At 36.3% G+C, this 23,110-nt stretch overlaps 1 protein-coding gene across 1 annotated transcript in view; it reads left to right on the forward strand.

The window, feature by feature from the left end:
- The window catches only part of GALNT13 (polypeptide N-acetylgalactosaminyltransferase 13), a 982,370-nt gene that overhangs the window by 376,886 nt on the left and 582,374 nt on the right, over positions 1–23,110 (forward strand). Inside the window, exon 6 of the mRNA XM_079925131.1 lies at positions 11,883–11,948. The gene's annotated coding sequence lies outside the window, so the exon portion shown is untranslated. The remainder of the gene's footprint in view (positions 1–11,882; positions 11,949–23,110) is intronic.

Raw genomic sequence — 23,110 nt, forward strand, 5'->3', positions numbered from 1 at the left:
TAACTCAATATCATTTATTTTTATGGCTTAGTAATATGCCATTTATGTATGTGCCACATCTTCTTTATCCATTCATCTGTTGATGGACACTTAGGTTGCTTCCATGTCCTGGCTATTGTAAATAGTGCTGCAATGAACACTGTGGTACATGACTCTTTTTGAATTATAGTTTTCTCAGGGTATATGCCCAGTAGTGGTATTGCTGGGTCATATGGTAGTTCTATTTTTGGTTTTTTTTAGACATTAAAAGATTAATTTTTTAACTGCATCCATTAATTTTGATACGCTGTGTTTTTCTACTCCTTCAGTTTCAAAATACTTTCTAATTTCTTTGTTATGTCTTCTTTGATCTATGAGTGATTTATTTATTTATTTATTTTTTATTTTTTTATTTAACATCTTTATTGGACTATTTTTGGTTTTTTAAGGAACCTCCATACTGTTCTCCACAGTGGCTGTATCAATTGACATTCCCACCAACAGTGCAAGAGGGTTTCCTTTTCTCCACACTGTCTCCAGCATTTATCATATGTAGATTTTTTAAAAATTTAAAAAAAAATTTTAACATCTTTATTGGATTAAAATTGCTTTACACTCTGTGTTAGTTTCTGCTGTATGACAAAGTGAGCCAGCTATACATGTAGATTTTTTGATGATGGCCATTCTGACTGGTGTGAGGTGATACCTCATTGTAGTTTTGATTTGTATTTCTCTAATGATTAATGATATTGAGCATTCTTTCATGTGTTTGTTGGCAATCTGTATATCCTCTTTGGAGAAATGTCTGTTTAGGTGTTCTGCCCATTTTTGTATTGGGTTGTTTGTTTTTTTGATATTGAGCTTCATGAGTGGCTTGTAAATTTTGGAGATTAATCCTTTGTCAGTGGCTTCATTTGCAAATATTTTCTCCCATTCTGAGGGTTGTCTTTTCGTCTTCTTTATGGTTTCCTTTGCTGTGCAAAAGTTTTTAAGTTTCATTAGGTCCCATTTGTTTATTTTTGTTTTTATTTCCATTTCTCTAGGAGGTGGCTCAAAAAGGATCTTGCTATAATTTATGTCAAAGAGTTTTCTGCCTATGTTTTCCTCTAAGAGTTTGATAGTGTCTGGCCTTACATTTAGGTCTTTAATCCATTTTGAGCTTATTTTTGTGTATGGTGTTAGGAAGTGTTCTAATTTCATTCTTTTACATGTAGCTGTCCAGTTTTCCCAGCACCACTTATTGAAGAGGCTGTCTTTTCTCCATTATATATATTCTAGCCTCCTTTATCAAAGATAAGGTGACCATATGTGTGTGGATATATCTCTGAGCTTTCTATCCTATTCCATTGATTATATTTCTGTTTTTGTGCCAGTACCATGCTGTTTTGATTACTGTACCTTTGTACTATAGTCTGAAGTCAGGGAGCCTGATTCCTCCAGCTCTGGTTTTCTTTCTCAAGATTCCTTTGGCTATTCAGGGTCCTTTGTGTTTCCATACAAATTGTTGAAATTTTTTGTTCTAGTTCTGTGAAAAATAACATTGTTAGTTTGATAGGGATTGCACTGAATCTGTAGATTGCTTTGGGAATCATAGTCATTTTCACAAGGTTGATCCTTCAAGTCCAAGAACATGGTATATCTCTCCATCTATTTTTATCCTCTTTAATTTCTTTCATCAGTGTCTTATAATTTTCTGCATACAGATCTTTTGTCTCTTTAGGTAGATTTATTCCTAGGTATTTTATTCATTTTGTTGCAATGGTAAATGGGAGTATTTCCTACATTTGTCTTTCAGATTTTTCATCATTAGTGTATAGGAATGCAAGAGATTTCTGTGCATTAATTTTGTATCCTGCTACTTTACCAAATTCATTGATTAGCTCTAGAAGTTTTCTGGTAGCATATTTAGATTCTCTATGTATAGTATCATGACATCTACAAACAGTGACAGTTTTACTTCTCCTTTTCCCATTTGGATTCCTTTTATTTCTTTTTCTTCTCTGATTGCTGTGGCTAAAACTTCCAAAACTATGTTGAATAGTAGTGGTGAGAGTGGGCAACCTTGTCTTCTTCCTGATCTTAGTGGAAATGGTTTCAGTTTTTCACCATTGAGAACGATGTTGGCTGTGGGTTTGTCATATATGGCCTTTATTATGTTGAGGTAAGTTCCCTCTATGCCTACTTTCTGGAGGGTTTTTATCATAAATGGGGGTTGAATTTTGTCAAAGGCTTTTTCTGCATCTATTGAGATTATCATATTGTTTTTATCCTTTGATTTGTTTATATGGTGTATCACAATAAGTGATTTGCTTATATTGAAAAATCCTTGCCTTCCTGAGATAAACCCGACTTGATCATGGTGTATGATCCTTTTAATGTGCTATTGAATTCTGTTTGCTAGTATTTTGTTGAGGATTTTTGCTTCGATGTTCATCAGTGATATTGGCCTCTAGTTTTCTTTTTCTGTGACATCTTTGTCTGGTTTTGTTATCAGGGTGATAGTGGCCTCGTAGAACGAGTTTAGGAGTGTTCCTCTCTCTGCTATATTTTGGAAGAGTTTGAGAAGAATAGGTGTTAACTCTTCTCTAAACGTTTGGTATAATTAGCCCATGAAGCCATCTGGTTCTGGGCTTTTGTTTGTTGGAAGATTTTTAATCACAGTCTCAATTTCAGTGCTTGTGATTGGTTTGTTCATATTTTCTATTTCTTCTTGATTCAGTCTTGGAAGGTTGTGCTTTTCTAAGAATTTGTCCATTTCTTCCAGGTTGTCCAGTTTATTGGCATAGAGTGCTTGTAGTATTTTCTCATGATCCTCTGTATATCTGCAGTGTCAGTTGTTACTTATCCTTTTTCATTTATAATTCTGTGGATTTGAGTCTTTCCCTTTTTTCTTGATGAGTGTGGCCAATGTTTTATCAATTTTGTTTATCTTCTCAAGGAACCAGCTTTTAGTTTTATTGATCTTTGCTGTCGTTTCCTTCATTTCTTTTTCATTTATTTCTGATCTGATCTTTTTGATTTCTTTCCTTCTGCTAACTTTGGATTTTTTCTGTTCTTCTTTCTCTAATGCTTTAGGTGTAAGGTTAGGTTGTTTACTTGAGATTTATCTTGTTTCTTGAGGTAGGATTGTATTGCTATAAACTTTCATCTTAGAACTGCTTTTGCTGAATCCCATAGGTTTTGTGTCATTGTGTTTTCACTGTCATTTGTATCTAGGTTTTTTTTGATTTCCTCTTTGATTTCCTAGTGATCTCTTGGTTATTGAGTTGCGTATTGTTTAGCCTCCATGTGTTTGTATTTTTTACAGGTGTTTTCCTGTAATTGATATCTAGTCTCATAGCGTTGTGGTCGGAAAAGATACTTGATATGATTTCAATTTTCTTAAATTTACCAAGGCTTGATTTGTGACCCAAGATGTGATCTATCCTGGAGAATGTTCCATGAGCACTTGAGAAGAAAGTGTATTCTGTTGTTTTTGGATGGAATGTCCCATAAATATCAGTTAAGTCCATCTTGTTTAATGTGTCATTTAAAGTTTCTGTTTCCTTATTTATCTTCATTTTGGATAATCTGTCCATTGGTTAAAGTGGGGTGTTAAAGTCCCCTACTATGATTGTGTTACTGTCGATTTCCCCTTTTTTTGCTGTTAGCATTTGCCTTATGTATTGAGGTGCTCTTATGTTGGGTGCAGAAATATTTACAATTGTTATATGTTCTTCTTGGATTGATCCCTTGATCATTATGTAGTGTCCTTTTTTTTCTCTCATATTAGTGTATTTTAAAGTCTATTTTGTCTGATATGAGAATTGCTACTCCAGCTTTCTTTTGATTTCCATTTGCATGGAATATCTTTTCCCATCCCCTCGCTTTCAGTCTGTATGTGTCCCTAAGGCTGAAGTGGGTCTCTTGTAGACATCATATATATGGATCTTGTTTTTGTATCCATTCAGCCAGTCTATGTCTTTTGTTTGGAGGATTTTAGCCATTTACATTTAAGGTAATTATCAATATGTATATTCCTTTTACCATTTTCTTAACTGTTTTGAGTGTGTTATTGTAGGTCTTTTCCTTCTCTTGTGTTTCCTGCTTAGAGAAGTTCCTTTAGCATTTCTGATGAAGCTGGTTTGGTTGTGCTGAATTCTCTTAGCTTTTTCTTGTCTGTAAAGGTTTTAATTTTTCTGTCAAATCTGAATGAGATCTTTGCTGGGTAAAGAAATCTTGTTTGTAGGTTTTTCCCTTTCATCACTATATATATGTCCTGCCACCTAAAACTGGTATTAAGGTAGGGTTTTTGATATTTTCTTAAGGAAAACCAGAGATATGTCATTTCAGGAATGGTTAATTAAACATCCATCCCTCTAGTTATCTACTGGATCCTATCGCCTCTTACTTGCTCAAGGATTTTATCCCTCAAATAACCCCCGTTTCTTTTGCATCAGTAATTTCTCCCTTCTAATTAATTATTCCCCTTATCATACAAATATGCTTTAATATTACTTCATTGAAAAATTCTTCCTTTTAACCTGAAGATCCCCACCAATTACACCAAAGAAAGAAAAATTTTTGAAAGTTGTGTATTATTACTGTCTTCACTTTTTCTTTATTCCCTCTAATGAGATTAAATTATTGGCAATCTACAGTACATTTTAAGAACTTTTATCTAATTAAAATTTTTGTATTATTATGGGTTACTCTCATCACAAGTATTCCGAATGTGTTTCACTAAGTTCCATTGACTTTTTCTTCTTACTTATATCTTTGTTATTTTATAATAGCATCCATTATTTCAATTAATACCAAATAGAAAAGAAAGAGAGCTGGGAAAAGAGAATTGAAGAATAAGGAGAGGATAATGAGTGTATGGAAAAGATCAGCAAAATTTCTGGAAAAGTATAGGAAAGGATGGAGTGAAGGGAAGACATCTTTATATGAGGGACTGTCATGGCCATTGTCTTTAGAGTCATGACCTTTTATTAAATCAACACAGAGTACCATTTACATCTTTGTGGACTGCAGTTTGTCTAGTAAAATGCCTTGCTTATAAATAGGTACAAAGTAGTTATTTGTCCATTTAAAATTTTTAAATTATAGAGTATTTTCAGAAAGACTAACCAAACATCACATGTAATTTGCACAATCACTTGGTGAGGAAAACTGAATAAGAATGACTATCTTTGTTTTATTGTATCTGTGACTTGGGACAAGTCATTTAACCTCTCTGAGCCCTAATTTCATCATCAGTAAAATGAGTATAAAGGCCCATATTAATAGAGCTTTAGTGAGGATAGAATTAATTTAGCACATAGCAAGGGTATTTGTGTTATCTGTTAATATTATTATCATTATTATTTTAAAGAAAGGAAAACTGATATTCATAAAGGTTGGAATTACCCAACTAGAGACTGGCGAATGATGAATTCTTGATCGTAGTCCAGGTATTTTCTTTTCTTTTTTTTTTTTGCGGTACGTGGACCTCTCACTGCTGTGGCCTCTCCCGTTGCGGAGCACAGGTTCCGGACACGCAGGCTCAGCGGCCATGGCTCACGGGCCCAGCCGCTCCGCGGCATGTGAGATCCTCCCGGACTGGGGCACCAACCCGCGTCCCCCGCATCGGCAGGCAGACTCCCAACCACTGCGCCACCAGGGAAGCCCCAGGTATTTTCAGTTTTAAATGATCTTCTTCTTTACCATATCATTGGATTCAGTGGGTATCACTTAGCATGGGTTTAAACATAAATTTAATTCCAGGCAAATTTTTATTTCCTTTGGGAGATTGATATTTGTCTTCTTTCCAGATAATGAGAATTTAAAAACTGATTAGCTTTGCCTCTCTTCACTGGCTGCTGAGAAGCTGAATCAAATTTAAAGTGTAATCATAGCAAATTATCAGTCTTTATTGCCTTTATCTTCATGGCTTTTATCTATGTCTTATTAGTATTCTGCTTTTCCTGGTAATTATTTTTTATATATATTTTCTTATTAGCTGTCCTTCTGAAATTCTTAGAAGAATTACTCACCACTGTTGAACAAATAAATTTCTGCTACTACCACTGTTGGAAATTGCAATGTAGAGTTGCCCATGTGAGAAGTAGGTAAATGGCAAGCCAAAGCCTACAATTTGAAGCTTCCACCCTTGTGGCTCTTTATTTAGGGCTCATAATTGAAACCATTATTTGTTTTCTCTGTCTGTGATGTCTTAATATATGCGGAATAGTTCTTCCAATTGTCAGTTACACAAGCCTTTTTTGTTTCTCAGGCTCAGCTGCTCTGGGGGACGACAGTCTTTCTTTTGAAGTGCTCACACCAGGGTTCTTCAAAATTAACACATTTACCCCAGAACCTCTACCTTTTTTCAATCTCTATCTCTTTCTAAATTGAGATATAATATAAATAGTAAAGTGTATAAAGTACAGTACTCTTAAGTACGCAGTTTAAGAATTATTTGCATGTTTACACCTTTTAACCACCACCCAGATAAAGATATAAGGCATTTCCAGCACTCCATGAGATTCCTTTGTGCCTGTCTTGTTTATACCACTTCCCCCAAGAGGTAACCACTATTCTGACTTCTATCATCATCAGTTAGTTTTGTCTGTTCTTGAACTTTCTGTATGTGAAGTCATACATACAGTATTAACCTTTTTGTACATCTGGCTTTTTTCTTCCCACTTCATATGTCCATGAGATTCATCCATATTTTTCTTGTGCCTGGTATTTGTCTGGTGTTATTTGTTTGCTTGCTTGCTACACCTAAAAGGCTCTATTTAGCTAATACAACAGATTATTCTATTTTATTGTTATGTCCTATTCCATTGTATGAATATACCTCAATGTATATTTCAATTCTTTTTTTTTTTTTTTAATTTTATTTATTTATTTATTTTTGGCTGTGTTGGGTCTTCGTTTCTGTGCGAGGGCTTTCTCTAGTTGTGGCGAGCGGGGGCCACTCTTCATCGCGGTGCGCGGGCCTCTCACTGTCGCGGCCTCTCTTGTTGCAGAGCACAGGCTCCAGACGCGCAGGCTCAGTAGCTGTGGATCACGGGCCTAGTTGCTCCGCGGCATGTGGGATCTTCCCAGACCAGGGCTCGAACCCGTGTCCCCGGCATTGGCAGGCGGATTCTCAACCGCTGCGCCACCAGGGAAGCCCCAATTCTTCTTTTGATAGACATTTGGGTTGTCTCCAGTGTGGGAATATTATGAGTAAAGCCACTTTGAACACTATATATTGGCTGTAAAACCATCTCCATCGAGTATTTATATGATGTAGAAGAGACAAAATTATAAAGACATATATTATTTTACTTTCCTTCACTCCTGGGTTTTTGTTGTGAAACTCTTCGATTCTTTGTAAAAATATGATAAAGATGGAAGTCTTGCAAAGGAAGAGGAAAGGAAGCTAAAGGACATAAAATACCCATTAGAAGGATGGAATGGGAGAATTTCATTTACTATGAAAAATATTTCTCTACACAATTTCTTCAGAATCACAAAACTAATAGAAATTTTAGTTTTCTTTACACCATGTTTTACCTTTATTACTTTGCACCCACAGCATAATAGAGGGAAGAAAAGGCTTGTTTAGCTGTGGCCATCTCCTACAGATTATTTTCCTCCCCAGTCCTAATTTATATTCCTTTCTCTTTAACGTTGCCCCCTTACTCCTTTGCTTATCTGAGGTAGAGGCAGAGAATACCCAATGGTTTTCCTAATCTGATCTTATCTAGCAAACACTGGCAATTTCTCTATACTGTTTGTACTGCTTTCTCTATGCAGAGAAATTGTTCCCTTTCTTATCTTATATAAATGATGATATCTTATAGGAATGTGACTTTAAAAGATCCTCCAGGTTTCTTCATCCTTACAAAATTATCTGAACAATTTTACATGCAGACATATAGTTATTGTGTTATCTTATTCAATGATATTGCTGATAGATTAAAATATATTAAAAAATTCAAAATGGTTTTCCCCTTAATCTTACCTTTTCTCCTTTTATCTATGTTTCATTTCTTATCAACTTTTTACAGAGATCTGATTTCTTGTTGAGTTCATCATCACATTATCATTCTTTACTTACATTAGAGTCTGTATATGAATTTTGTATTCTTATCTATTTTCTTTACAGGGATTCAGAATCTAAGTATTCAGTTCTCTATTGCAAACCAGTGGATTAATATTACTACGAAACTGGAGTTAGAAAGAGAGTGAACAAGTGTAATCCTGTTTTCAGGATTTGGGGGGACCGAAGCGTTTATATATTGATAAAACAAACTTAGTATCATGTAATACTGTTACTTAAAATATGTTTTAAATATTTATTGGCTATCAAGAAAACTAGAAAAGTGTTCTCAATTTTCCTAAGTCTTAAACCTAAGCAACTTTGAGTAAATTCTGGAATCAGAAAGTAACAGATCACCCAGACCAATTCCCCTTCCTTAGTCAGCTCAGGCTGCTATAAAAAAATACCAAAGAATGGGTGGATTAAACATAAGAAATTTATTTCTCACTGTTCTGTAAAATGGGATGTCAAAGATCAAGGTTCCAGTCAGCCAATTCGGTTCCTGGTGAGAGCTCTCTTCTTGGCTTGCAGACAGCTGACTTCTAGCTGTGTTCTTACTTGGTCTTTCCTTAGTATATGCACACAGAAAGAAAGAAAGAGACAGAGACAGAGAGACAGACAGAGGCAAAGAGATGATTTATTATAAAATCACTAATCCCATCTTGAAAACCCCACAGATTAGGGTTGTTGCTCTAACTGCGTATTGTCAGTGGGGTCATTCACTTGGTTGCATTCATCTGGAAGCCAGGCTGGGCCTGAAGATTCACAAAGGCAATTTGATACTTCCCCACATCATCTCTCTTTCCTTGTGGTGTCTCATCCTTTAGTCTCTACATGGTTCTCTCCCCATCAAGCTAATCTGTAACTCCCTGTAGCATGGCATCTGCCTTCCAGGAGAGAAGACAGAGCTGCCGGGCATCTTAGAGTCCAGATCCAGGACAAGCACATCATCACTTCTTCCACATTCTATTTATTGAAACAAGTCCCAAGCAGTCTAAATCAAGGAGTGGAGTGGGGAACAATAAAAATAGACTCCATTTCTTGATTAGAGGGGCCACAGTATCTCATCACCAAAGGTTGCAAGATAGGATACCATTGTAGCCACCTTTGGAAACATTCAACCACATCCAGAATGTAATAAAATGGGCCAGGACTACCTCTTCTCCCTTACCCTCTGCCAATCAATGTTCCCGATTGTTTTCATTCCCATTTCTCTCCACACAGTTTCAAAGACCTTCTGACGACTCAGGCTTCATGAATTCTAATCTTGAACGCTAATTCTGACCCAACTGAATTTTTTAATAATATGTTAATAGACTTTAGTTTTTAGAATGATTTAGGTTCTTGACAAAATTGAGTGGATGGTACAGTGATTTCGCCTGCTCCCATTCATGCATAACCTCCCCCATCAGAGTGATGCATTTATTACAACTGATGAACCTACATTGACACATCATTATGTTTGGACCCAAAGTCCATAGTTCACATTAGGGTTCACTCTTGGTGTTGTACATTCATTGAATTTGGACAAATTTATAATGATGTATGTCTACCATTATAGTATCAATTGGTAAATACTTGTATTCTTCTGCAATACAGTTTTGCTCATTCTTTTAACTGCCTGAGGTTGAAAATCCCACCTCACTGAGGGTAGGTAGGGAAGAATTGATCAGTGTTGAAACACCTCTGCTTGTCAGAAAGATTCTCCACAGACTGAACTACAATTCAGTGCCTTATAAATATTATTAATTGTTCTTAGTTTTATATGTAAGCTCTATTTAAGTACTAAAGACCATTACCCCACTCCCATCTAAGCTTTTGCTTGCTCTTTGCTAAACACCTCTATCCTCTGTCATTGTTTCCAAACCCTTCGCTAGCCTGACCATTGTCTTACCTATAGGCTTCATTTGGCTGATATACCTCTTAATGGGAACACAGTTCATTTGGAGAGTCTGGGCAGTACAAAATAGAGAGTGTCATCTATGGCCTAGTTCTGGACACTATAAATCTATTGACGCTCTTGTCTTTGTTTGAGCTTGCGAACAAACAAAAATTCTTAGATTTTGGTCACAATTTCTGTCCAGTCATCCCTTCCTCATCCTAGAGATAATACATCCATTTTTCTGTGTATAAACTTAAGTGAAGTATCTGGGCACATTTGATGAAACTATTGAAAATTTACATTCACCTCAGTCAGGTAGAGCCCAACAAAAAAATTGAGGTGTATACATCTTCAAATAAAACTTCTAAATGAGAAACTCATAATTTTTAATACTGTTAAGATATACTCCTTCAGACTCATTAATCTCCAAATATACACATTTTGATACTGTTAAGTAATAGCTATAAGCTACTTCATAATGGGGGCAATGCAGATCTGGTTAAGTAAGGTCATTAACTCTGCATGTCTTAAAATAAGAATGGTTCCATTCTTAATAAGTTTTCGCTAAACATAATGGAGCATTTAGAAAAAAATGTTCTCAAATAGTTACTTGTCATAAAATCCTGAGGTAAGGTTTGGTTATAGGTCTCAACTCCTATTATTGTGCTCCATTAAAATGTGCTGAAGGTTTATTCTTTTGTATTAAGAAAAGTATTCACACCTGAGATTCTTTATTCTAATACCCATCCAAGTTTTTAATCCTACACCCTGATATACATTTATTTATTCAGTTAAAATGTCAGTTTCTTCTTTCTATAAAATGACTATCTGTGATAATCCCTCTATTTTCTTCATTCCCTCATTCAACACCTGTGCTAGGTGGAAGGCATATACCAGTGGTCCAGGCAGGCAAGTTCCATGCTTCTGTGGAGCTTACATTCTTATGGGAAAAAATAAAACTAAAAATATGTTATAATTTTAGATATAAGTTCTATAGAGAAATGAAAGAGGGGATTAGAATGAAAAGTAATGCAAAGCAAGGAGAAGTGAGTGGAAGGAAGAACTACTTTACAGGCAGTCCGGGAAGGGCTCTCTGAATCTGTGGTGGTATTTGAACAGAGACCTGACTCCTGAGAAGGGGACAGTCTGAGGAGATGTACAGGCATTCAAGTCAGAGGCACAGAACGTATGAAGGCCAGAAGGTGGATCAAATTTTGTAAGAAAAGAGGGAGTGATAGGAGCTGAGGTTGGGGAAGTGCGGAAGGACAGTTCATGAAGTGATTTGCATGCCATGCACACATTGTTCAGCTTTTAGTTTTGAATACAGTGGAAACTGTAGCAAAAACTGCTGGTGCCACACTTAGAAGTATTCTTAGATCCATTTATCAGGCTACTTAAAAGGCTGCCATTTTTTAGTAGGATCTAAAGCAAGAGACAATTTTGTGACAAATTCAGATTGTGGTGCAAGCAGTCTTGCCACTTGATGCACAAGGTCTGGCAAATTCCAGAGTTCTTTAAGTATTTGTGGTAAATAATGGCAACATGTTGAGTCTCAAGCAACCCCCAATAAGAGATTTCAAAGCAGAGTCTTTAGGTTCTAGAGCAAGATCAGACATTATACAGAAGAGAAACCTACATTGTTCAAAAAGCATCTCCTGCCATGGTATTGGGCCCTGGTAGAGAAAGTAACTGACCACAGAATATCACCCATTCACCAAGTTTGTGGTAATTTGTTACATAGCTATAGAAAACTAATACAGATGGCCTCCGAAAGATACCTAGAATGCCAAACTTATGGAGTTGGGACATTTTCTTTCAAGCTGCAGCATATACTTTGAATTATCAGCTATTATATGGCGTTATGTCCCAATAGGTAGAATCATAAGGTCTGGGAACAGAGAGGTGGAAGTAAGAGTGGACTATCTAATTGTCAGTTTGTACCTTTCATCTCTACAACTTTAGGCTCATTTGGACTAGAGATCTTGGTTCCAGGCATGACGTGATATGGCCTTCCACCAGGAGATGCAGGTAAGGTTCCAATAAACCTAAAGCTATGGTGGCCACCTGGTCATTTATCGGTCCTCACACCAGTAAGTACAGATAAAGAATGGAATCGCTTTACTGGCATAAAGAATTAAGCCTGGTTTTCATGAAGAAATAATGATGATCCTATATAATGGAGGCAGACATGATTATGCTCGGAACTCAGGGAACTTATTAGGGCTTCTCTTGTTTTATTTTTGCCCATTAATAGCCATGATTAGGCAATTACAACAGCTACAGCCTGCCAGATTCAGCCTGACAAGTGTACAGTAATGAGATGTTCAAACCCCTAAGGGTAGAAGGTAATGATGACCCAAAAGGCTATTCACCTAGTGATTCTCAGCTTGGAGAAGGGGAAAATTTTGTCCCCTGGGGGACATTTGGCAATATCTGGAGACTTTTATGATCACAATTTGGGGGAAGGTGTACTACTGGTATCTGTGGGTTGAGGTCAGGGATGATACCTGACATCCTACAATGCCCAGGGCATTTCCCATAACAAAGAATTATTTGTCCCAAAATGTTAATAGTGCTGAGGTTGAAGAACTCTAACTTAATTCAACATCAAGGCTGACCAACGTTAAATGGAATGTAGAAGCAGTGATAGAGGAAGATGATAGATATTAATCTCCACCTTGAGATCAATTTCAGGAATGGACTCGTACTGTTGTATGTCTATATGTATGTAAAGAATACAAGCCATTTTCCTGAGATTAAGTAAGTCATGCATGGATCAGAGTGGTACAAAAGGTGCAGTATCATTTAGCTCTCAGGGTTCCATCCTTGATGGAACTTAACTTTTCTAGGCCCTCAGACCTGCCTTCCAGTTGTCAGTGTCTATGACTCTCTGCTTGAGTGCTCTCTCTCTCTCTGTCTTGGTCTCTCCCTCTTGGTCCACGGAGGCTGTTCCACATGAATGAGTGGCAGGCCAGAAATGCTGGGGAATCAATGCCTACAGTCCCGAACCACCATCCCTTGTAGGAACAACCTCAACAAATGTCTAACAGGAACTGACTTCTTTGCTCAGCTAAGTGGGATTACATGAGGCACGTGTTCTATGTTGGCTTCTAGAATTCCCTATAGGATTCATCTTCACTTGCTCACAGTGGCAGTTTGCTTAGTAATGCACTGTTTATGGCTTCTTCCCTTTTTCTGTCTTATGTCCCCAGTCTGACTGGTATTCCTTGGGATCAGCTGTCAAATAAATTCTTTGTACTTCATCCCTTACCAAGGTCTGCTTCTGGGGAAACCCAAATTAAGACAAACTTTTGGAGATTTTTAAGCCAGAGAACGATGTCATTTAACTGATATTTTTAAATAGCTACTGTAGCTGTTTCATAACAAATGGGCAATTGGGAGGGTGAGCAATAGTGTAAGCAAGAAAAGCAGGTAGAAGGCTGTTTCAGTAGTTCAAGAAAAATGCTGGGGGCTTGGACCCAGATAGTAGCATTGGATTAGGCCAGCTGGGTAGATTAGGGAGGGAGCTGGAGATTGAGAAAAATGTGAAAATTTTGGCATGAATAATTAGGTGTGTTCTTAAGAAAATGAGGAAAAGGAAGCTGCTGACGCATGGGTGCTGAGGATATAGAAATGGCAGAGGGAATAGAAATTTCTTTTTTTTATACGTGGTCATTTGGTGAACTTTAACTTCTAAGATTAGGTGCTGGGTAGACAGTTAAATGTGTGAATCTGGAGCTCTGAGAAGAAGTCAAAAAATTAAGCTTGAAATAATAAACATATGACTAGCATTTAACCTATTAGTTAACCCAGAAAATAGAATTTGATAGTTGATATCTGACAAATGCTCAGAAAAATGCTTGTATACTACTGAACTTTAGAGAACTAGCAGTTGAAGTCTGAATTTAGAGAAGTCTGAATTCTTTTATTTTGCTACTGTAGAAGTCACAAGTCTCTCCGAATTTAGTTTTGGGGGTAATGAGGAAAACTATTGGCTCTAAGAATGATGTTCAAGTTCTGAGTAAATATTTCCTTCTTATATGAAAAGAACAACTTTACTTTAGCAGTCTGATTTTATAAATGGCAACTTTAAAAAAATATTTTAAGAAGTAAAACAATCATTAATCACTTCACCATACTGAGACAATAACTATTATTTTTTTTGTATATTAGATCTAACATCATACCCGAAACATTATTTTGTATTTTGCTTGTAATTTTTACTTTGCATGTTTTGAAAGGTTTCTGAGTTGATCAAATGTTTATTTTTAGAACACTAAAACACATCAGTGCAACATATTTCATCACATAGCTCTACTACAATTTACTTATTGTTAGACATTGAGTTTATTTACAATTTTCTATTACTATAATAGAATATACCTTTACCAAGCCTTTGACTATACCTCTGTTCATTTTCTCTGGTTAGATACCTAGAAATGAGAAAGTTATTTAGGGTTGTAGGCACGTTTTGTGATCATGTATTCTAAGCAGGCTGTGCCAATTTACTACTGCCAGCTAAGTGTGGGGATGTCCTTATTATCGCCTTGGCAATTTCATACAAAAAATATGTATATAAATTTTTCATCTTATCTGCATTTCTGTAATTACTAAAGAGAATTAATTTTTCATATATTTTTTGCCATTTTTATTTCTTCTTTCTCATTCCATGTTCAGATACTTTGCTCATTTTTCTAAGGAGAAATGTTTGTATCTATCATTTATTTGTAAAATTTTTGCATGACAAGAACTGTCTCTTTTTCTGTACAAATTTGCAGAATTGTCCCTATGTACCATCACCCTTTCATTTTTGCATATAATGACTTTGTTGACCTTTTTTTTTTTTGCGATACGCGGGGCTTTCACGGTTGTGGCCTCTCTGGTTGCAGAGCACAGGCTCCGGATGCACAGCCTCAGTGGCTCACGGGCCCAGCCGCTCCGCGGCATGTGGGATCCTCCCGGACCAGGGCACGAACCCACGTCCCCTGCATTGGCAGGCGGACTCTCAACCACTGCGCCAGGGAAGCCCGTAATGACTTTGTTTATAAAATTTGCACATTATGTGTAGTCAGTCGAACTCTTCCTTTGAAGTTGTCCTTTCTTTGTATGCTTATATATTATTTCCATACTCTGAACAAGTAAATGGTAACCATTATTTTCTTCTATTTTTTAGTGTCCTTATTTTACATACTTGAAATTTTAATTCAACTGAAAATAAATTTGGTTTCAAGTGTGATATATACAATAAAGATATCTTAGATTTCTTCCTAACACCATGTATTGATTAATCATTACAAATTTGAAGATATAACAGAGTCTATCTCTCAACAGTTTGTTTTATTTAATTAATTTCACTATTTATATTGTGGAGTATTGTTTGGAGTATTGTTTATCATGAATTTTCATGTTTATAATATAAAGTCACTTTTATTATGTTTGTTGATTATCTTTGCCAATTTTTTTTTTAAATTACAGCTGAACTCTAAAATATTTAAGTTACCGTCATTCTGCCACTCAAACCATTTGTATTTATAAAGGTACTTGGGGAAAATGGACATCTGTTGTACCACTTACTATGTTATTGTCTCTCAAACCCAAACCCACCTTGCTTTGTGCTTCTACACCTTGCTTTGTGATGCTGGAGCTCGGGCTCTACAAGCCACATTTCCTCTTTGTGTCAGCTTCTTGGAGGGAGGCTATAAGGCAAGAGAAGGGTCAAGGAACTAGCTCCTTCTTATCTGCTTCCCGTGGGCTCCAGGTATACTTCTGTTCCTGTGAGCATCTCCCTAGCAACACTTCTCCCCTTTGGCAGCAGCAACTGTATTCATTTTGCAGATTTTCCCACCTTCACAGAATCAGCCTAACTATGTCCCCTCAGAGACCTCTGCCAGTGCCCCCTCCTCAAAGGTCTTTCAGTTCTGTGAGACCTCCACAAACTTCAAAGTATTAATAAATCCAACTTCTTTCCTTTGTTTCCTCAGCCCTAGGAGTGGTATCCTTGTGAATTATAGAGTTCTCTTTTTACCTCAGTGATCTAGTTAGGGGCTTTATACCTTTCTCTTTTGATTGGGTTGATTGTTTTCCTGACTGGGCTCTAATAACTGGAACAAAGTATTTCTCCTCCATATTCGTCAGGGTTTTCCAGAGAAACAGTACCAATAGGATGTATACTTATATATGATTATATACAGTTATGAGATGAGCGAGTCCCGAGATCTGTAGGGTGAGTCGGTAAGCTGAAGACCGAGCAGAGCTGCCGATTTAGTTCCTGTGTGCAGGCTGGCAAGCTCGAGACTCAGGAAGAGCCAGTGTTTCAGTTCAAGTCAATCAGTCAGGAAGAATTCTCTGTTACTCGGGGGAATATCAGCTTTTCTATTCAGCCCTTCACTGGTTGGACAAGCAGGACCCACGTTAGGGGGGCAATTTGCTTTACTTAGTCTATTTAAATGTTAATCTCATGCAAAGACACTCTAACAAAAACACCCAGAGTAATGTTTGACCAACTATCTGGGCAACCCAATGCCCAGTGAAGTTGACACATAAAATTAACCATCACATCCACATTTATTGACTTAACTTTTAAGTCTTTCAACAGAATTTCATAGTTATATCTATATATTGTATATTATGCATTTCTAGTTAATTATGAAGTATTTTATACTTTGTTATTTGTATGCAGGGAGTAGCTTTCCAATATACTTTCTAGTAGATTATTGCTGGGATAAAGGAAAACTTTATTTCCACTTTCATTTTAAGTGTTTTTTTTTTTTTTCTGCAGTTAATGAAAAAAGAGAACTATACATTGCGAGGATAATTATGTTTCTAACAGTATATATTAAAAGCCTATGCTAGCATAAATTGAAACTACCTCTTTCATCAATGCTTGAACAACCTGACTGTCTAGATGAAGGTCTATATCATAATACACATTCACTGGTAAAAAAATGGGGAAGGTTTAGTGGAGACTAGTAAACGTAGGAAATGTCACAGGAGGCATTACTAAAACTGACAATTATTTCCAAAAGAAATTCTATTTATAGTGAATTACAAATGTTATTGGTGGTTGTGAATTAGGATTAGAATTAGAAATGGTTGTTTACTAACAGAGTTCAATATGAATAAATGTCATTGGTGATATTGTGTTATAGTCCTTCATTTCAGCCAAAGTCAAAATGAGGGGATTAAATTAAACTGAGTCAGAATTTAGATTAAGTAGGAGAAGGGCCATTCTCCTACCTAATTGCATTAGAAGGGCCATTTTGTAATATATTTATATAACATATTTGTAATATATTTATTTAGTATGTCTTTCTTTAGAATAGGGATAGGCAAGCTTTCTCTGTGAAGTGTCCCATAGTAAACATTTTAGGCTCTGTTAGCCAGTCAGTCTGTCACAGTTACTCAACTCTGACTCTGTAGTGTGAAAGCACCCACAGACAATAATAAACAAATAGTCAGAGCTGTGTTCCAACAAAACTTTGTTTACAAAACAGGCAGCAGGCCAGATTTGGGCCCTGGGTTATAGTGTGCCAACCCCTGCTTTAGAATATTAGAAGAGAGAATGTAAAGTCTACTTGCCAGGAAGAAACATTTTGGTTTTTAGCAGCTCTCAAAATATGGTGAGAGTTCAGGGCTTTGTACCACCAAGCTTTCTCTTCCATGTGATCCCCTTCCGAGGCTACTACTGGGTATCTGCACCCTGCAGTCTTCCGACTTATCACCCTGAAAAGTGTTGTATGATTTCTAAGTCATGTTACTGATAAAAGTTGTTGAATCTTCCTCCAGTGGAATTTTTCTTTTGTTATTTAAACATACTTAAGTTTGTTCTCATTATGATAAATTAGCTATGTTAATATATTGGCCTGCCTATCCTTACTCTCTTGCAAGGGAAATTGCATCACCTGTAGCTTCTTTTAGTTAGGTAGCTATATTTTCTGCTCTAAAGCCACCCTCACTTTCTGGATCAGGGGCCTGTGATTTCTTCTACAGAAGCTCAGTTACAGGCTGGCCACTGTGTTGCGATGTTCCTAGTGTGCCAAGATGAGATAAACCAGGAGATGCAAACTGGAAAGCTCCCAGAGGCCAGGCAGACAATATAAAAGATTGAAGGAGGCCAGGGTAACAAGTAGTTCCCTTTCTGCTGCTTAGAGGTTCTCCTCTAAAATAAGTCAGTGCATAAAGACAAAGGTAAAAGGCAAAAGAATTTCAGCTTAGTGTGGGGCACAACTGGGAGAAGTGGCAACCTGGACACACCAGCTCTGTCTAGAGCGCTGTAGCTAATCAGCCCCAAGTCATTGTTACTTTGAAAAGAATGTCTAGTGTTGCCAGAAATTCTCCCCGCCCCCTTCCTCCAAGGGATAGCAGAAATTAAATTTTTTTTCCGGAAGAAGTTTTCAACTTGTAAATGTTGGGATAAAACCCTGTTACGGGGCCAATAATGTGTCAGTTTCAAACAACACAGATCTGGATGGCTTGACATAACCCTTGAGCCACACTTTACAGCTTCTGTAGTAGAGAGCAAGTTTCTTTTTGGAGAATTTAAATTTGGAAACATAAAGAAGCAGGTAATAGGCTTGTGTAAGAGGCGTAAGAGGAGGAAAGAAACTGACAGAAAGTGAGACAGAGTTGGAGCCATGGCAAAATGAAATCATCTGTACCTAGAACACAGGTTGTGCTTAGTAAATATTTGCTTTTCAAATTGAATAAACAAATCCTCAAGTTAAATATTTGAGCTACCATAAAGTATGAGTAAGCAGAGTAAGTCAATTGGCAGTAAATCAATGGAGAGAAGAGCAGAAAAGACATGCAAAGAAAAATAGAAACTCAAAAAGGTGATCATTTACTCTATGAGAGAAAAAGGAAGAGAATGTGGTCACTGGAGTTGCTTCTTTTCATGATGCTTATTCATTCTAGTTCTGGACCTTTACCACACGTAAGCTTATAATAAAGTCTTCTTACCCTGGGCTAACTTCAGTGGATTTCTTTTCTTTGTGATTAAAGAATCTTAACCAAGCATATAACATTACTGAGTATACCTGGTTGTTGTAAAATCAGTGAATATAGGATCATGGTGGTTCATCTTATCATGTGGGGTCCGAAGAAAGCCCATAGGTAAAATATGTTCAACTCCTAAATATAGGAATTATTCATCATCCAATGATGTACATTGTTGTCAGTTAATTTAAGATTATAAAAGTCGTTACCTATCATTCAAAGACTCTGATGCAATCTTTGGTGCAAAAATTTCAAAATACACAAATGCTTTGTTATCCAATAAATGTATACTTCATAATATAAAAGAGAGTATCCAACTATCATATATATTTATATCATTTTAGTACTATCATTTGATGTCATATTAAAATATTTTAAATATACATTTCAAGAACAGATTTTAGATTTATGGAAACTGATGCCAAAAACTCAGCCTCTGTACACCAGTGCTGAATCGAATCTGGCAGGCAGAATTTTGGGTTAAGTAGAAAAGAATAGCTTTATTGCTTTGACAGGCAAAGGGGGACACAGTGGGCTCCTGCCCTCGAAAACTGTGTGTCCCCACCCGGGGGATTTGGTGAGGAGTTCTATAGCAATAGTTCAAGTGTGGGGTTGCTGTTAAGATTAGGTTGTGTGCAGGGCCTTCACTCCTTTAATTTGGCTTCAGGTAATATCTTGATGAGCTTCTCTGGTTCCTTTAATCTGGCCTCAAGTGGTCTTCTCTGGAATGAAGAATGCTACATCTTCCATTTGGGGGTTTTAGTTCTATAAAGAGCTCAAAAGATATTGTTATGTGTATCCCTTGAAGGGGAACCAGGACCTTGCCCCAAGGCTGAGCTATTGTTTCTTGGCTGCTCCTCTCTTATCTCTGCATCCCCTCCCTTCCCTGATTAGCAACTATTTGAATCTGCCCTCTGGAATTCAGGGAAGGTCATGGAGGCTGGAGTCTATTCCCTACAAGAAATAGGGGACATGTAAAGTCTTCTGTGCCCAGGAGCCCCACAGGGTCCTGCTTGGTTTCAAAACTAACGGATTAACTCAGATTTTAATGGGTAATAAGGCCACTTGTTCCACGTGACTTGAGGCAATTTGGCTACTCTAAGATTGAATATCAGATTATACTAAGCCCATTTTAGTCGTGCCACTTTTTGGAATAGTGAACTTAGCAAGAGCACTAAATTCGCCTTTATGTGCTGAATAAAATAAAGCAATATGGGTTGATTTTTTTCCTACAAATCCTTGCTTAAGATAATATAATTTTAAAGACTTTAATTTTAGACTTCCATTTCCAGTTGACAAATTATCCAAAAAAATCTGGAGAAAACATGCAGCTTTAGCTATGGCTTTAAAATCTGAATGCAATGAAGGTGAGAACACAAGAAGAATTTATTGATGTGAAAAGAAAAAAAGTATGATAAATTTTTATTTTAATTATGAAAACATCTCATGGTACTTTTGAACTTGAAATCCATGTACCTAACAAATTACTCATAATTTGTAGCTTCATTCGGTGCTGAACTTTTCCTGAACTGTTTTGAAATGTACATTTTTATTGTTTTTTAAAATTAATAATACAATTAGAAACTGGAAAATCTGGGCCCATGTTAGATGGACTTTCTCTTCTGAATCACCATGGAGACTTTGCATGTTCATGAACTAAAATACAACTTCAAGACAGGGAGTAAGGAGTAAATAAAACACAATTTTAAAGTTAGTAAATGTACTGAAACAATCATGAAAATCTGGCTCTATAAAGAGTTTAAATTTGCCATTAGAAGATGTCTTAGTAATGGTGAGAACATAAAACATTCTTTTCAAAAAGTGGTGGGTTAGGAGATGGAGTGAAAGGTACTCTTGGTAAGTGACTATGCTTATTCTTCTCTATTGCCAATTAATGTGGTTGGCACGTATAGCTATTGCGTGTTCATTTACTTGCATTTTTCTATGTAAATTTGCCCCAATGCACTGAAGAACTTTAATTACAAAAAAGTATATACAAATAAAGTAACAAATAAAATAATATAAATCCATTGGCAAGAACATTTCACTGGACTGTTTTGGATACATTGTTTTTCTCAGGGTTTTGAAAATGTTTGGCATTATGTAATTATTATCCTAAAATATCTATTTACATAAATTTACTTTCACAATTAAAACTACATGTTAAGAAACAAAGTAGGAATATGTGACATATGCAAGAGTGATTGGCCTTATGAACATACTTGAGGATCAGAACATTCTATGTAATCTGTGTAGGAAATCAATAACTTTTCAGGAAGCAACAATCTGATTGTATTGAGAAGCATAAAATGTTTAGTAAAGAACCACAAAGTTCTGAGCTTCCAGTTAAAGACTTTCTGTGTGTATCAGGGTCCAAACAGAAAAAAGATGGAGCATGCAACTGGGTAATTTGAAAAAAGCTTAATAAAGGGAAGAACAGAGGTAAACCACAGGGATAGTGCAATACCCTGAGGCTTGTAACAGCAGCTTTTAACAGCTATGTTGTGAGGACTGCCTGGCAAACAATATATAAATAAAATATAACCTTAAGCAAACAATAGGGTCAGCCCAGAGTGACCATGGAGGGAGGTGATACAAGGATTATATACATTGACCTCACTTTCTTGCCTCCCTCTAATCTCCTGATAATGTTGCCTATTGGGTGAAGTCAACAAGAAGCCTTTCAGACCACAGTTCAGATTACATGAGAATGGAGAGTGCAACTGAAGAGGTAGATCAAAGGTATTCAACACAGATTCCAATTTCTTATATCTCAGCCTTTGTATGTGTGTAACCTTGGAAAGTTACTTAACCTTTCTAGGTCTGATAATCTTTTAAATACCATCTTTTAAATGCCACCCCTTACAGTTCTAAGCTATCATGATTCTCTGAACACAACATTAGAATCAGTTTTGCTTTAATTTGCAAGGTTTTATGCTACTTAAAATCTATTTTTAAAATATACTTTAAAATCTCATAACAACTTAAAGGTTTACTTTCAACTACTCCTAATTTTTATATGCCTTTATGACCCTATTACTTAATCTTGTCAATTAACCTAACCTTAAGTACAAAGGTTCTCTAGTAAAAACTTTAGCTATTTAAAATTTTTCCTTCCTATAAAGGAATTCTTTTGAGCCTCAAATCATTTCTCCTCTATATTTCATTTTGTTTTATATGTAAAAATTTTCATCACCTTAAAAAAAAGTAGATATTTAACCTAAAATAATCTACTCCCTTGTGATTTAAAAACCCAGAATTCAAGTGTAATTCTAATTTATTGCTAGATACTTTTACTTAGCATGAAAAATTATTTTCAAAGAATATGAATAAATGACTAATATTGATTGAGCAGTTTGAGTCAAGCAAATTTTGTTACACATTTTATACCTATTTTTTCATTTAAACTTACAAAATCCTCATATTACATATGTTATTACATATATCACTACATATGTCATTACATGTTAAATATGTTGTTACATATGTCATCACATATGTAACATGTTTGCACATGTTACATGTGTTGTTGCATATGTGTATTAATGACTGAGTTAACAGAAGAGGAAATTGAGGAGTAAGGATTTTAAATCCTACGTCACATAAGTAATAAGTCGTCAAGCCAGGATTTGAGCACATATCCATCTTATCCATCTCACTTCCTGAAATACACAACATAGTATTTATACTCTTTTCCAGCTTTCTCTAATAATTTTTACTATACAAGATATGCCTATGTTTTGAGGAAATCACGTGAACATCTGTGTTATGGTTAGATTTAAAGTTTAAAGTGGAGCATCTGTAAGTACAGAATTATATTGAGGTCCTTTTTTATTTTATTTATTTTATATATATATATATATATATATATATATATATATATATATATATATATATATATATATATTTGTGGTACGTGGGCCTCTCACTGCTGTGGCCTCTCCCCTTGCAGAGCACAGGCTCCAGACATGCAGGCCCAGCTGCCATGGCTCATGGACCCAGCCGCTCCGCGGCATGTGGGATCTTCCCGGACTGGGGCACGAACCCGTGTCCCCTGCATCGGCAGGCGGACTCTCAACCACTGTGCCACCAGGGAAGCCCTATATTGAGGTCCTTTTTTAGTAAGTGATCTGTGTCTATAACAATGTATTTTTGAGATCTAGCAAGTTCAACACTCAAAGTACACAAAAGATGGT

This window comes from Stenella coeruleoalba, assembly GCF_951394435.1.
Source record: "Stenella coeruleoalba genome assembly, chromosome: 6".
Lineage (NCBI taxonomy): Eukaryota > Metazoa > Chordata > Mammalia > Artiodactyla > Delphinidae > Stenella > Stenella coeruleoalba.